This window comes from Orycteropus afer, unplaced genomic scaffold (assembly GCF_000298275.1).
Source record: "Orycteropus afer afer isolate SDZICR_OR568_19922 unplaced genomic scaffold, OryAfe1.0 scaffold01270, whole genome shotgun sequence".
In the NCBI taxonomy this organism is placed as follows: domain Eukaryota; kingdom Metazoa; phylum Chordata; class Mammalia; order Tubulidentata; family Orycteropodidae; genus Orycteropus; species Orycteropus afer.
This window is the reverse complement of record NW_006922857.1, coordinates 26,601-27,816: the sequence shown is the minus strand read 5'-3', so window position 1 is coordinate 27,816 and position 1,216 is coordinate 26,601.

Sequence of the window (1,216 nt, the reverse complement as noted above, 5' to 3'; positions counted from 1 at the left end):
TTATAGCAGAAGAGTGGATGACCAAACTATGGTACATACACTTAATGGAATGCTATGCAGCACTGAAGAATGATGTAGAGTCTGCAAAACACCCTGTAATATAGATGAACTTGGAGGATATTATGCTGAGTGAAATAAGTCAATCACAGAAGGACAAATATAGTATTAGTTGTCTGTTGTGGAGAGTCAAGGCAAGGCTTATATATGGAGGCAAACTTTCTTTGTTGGTTGCCAGGGGTGGGAGTGGAAGAGAGGGATATAAAAAAAAACTCAAAAAGATACAAAAGATGCAAAAAAAAAAATGCATTGACCCATGTCACTTTAGTTTTGTGTATTTCACTATACATAAATTATATTTCAATAAAATGCATTAAAAAAATATATGTACTTCTCATAACAGTTCCAAACTGAAAACTAGCCAAATGGTCATCAAAAGCATGAGAGCAGATAAATACATAGAGTATCTCCTAAAATGGAATATGAGACAACAGTGAGAATAAAAAGATCATGACAACATTCAGTAGGAAATATGAATCTCACAAACGTGACCTTGTATGAACGGAAACAGAAACAAAACTGTGAGTACTGTTTGACTCCATTTTCATTAAATTTCAAAATAGGTCTGATCTAACAAATGAAAATTCTGGGTAACTTAATTAATTAGAATAAAGTTATTATGAGATTAAATTACTTTTAAATAGTTCCTATATGTTCAATTACTATAAGAATAATATAAATAAGGTTTCTTTAATGTTATCTCAGCAAGAATGAAAGCAAATCATATTAAAGGGAGATAGTTGCAAAAAGTCTAAAACTTGTCTTTAAAATGTTAGAACTAAAATTTCACATTGACATTAGGAGTTTAACTATAAAAAAAGAAATCAATCCCCTCACATGTTGTTCCTATTTTATTTACTTTAGGAAAAGAATTATTGCATTCACAAACTAAGATACAATAATTTGAGTGAAGATCTTCTAGTGTTGATTGGACTGAGAGGATATCCTTATTTATTTTTATCTTACAAGATTACTTCAACTGTAAGAAACATTTAAATAATTATTAACAAATTAAAATTAGAATAAATTAAGTAATATTAATAGAACATAAGATGATTAAAAATTAATATATCAATAATCTTGGGAAATTACAACACTAAATATAGACATAGTGAAGAAATTAATGAAGCCTGCAGTACTGATGTTTTTAAATAAGCTT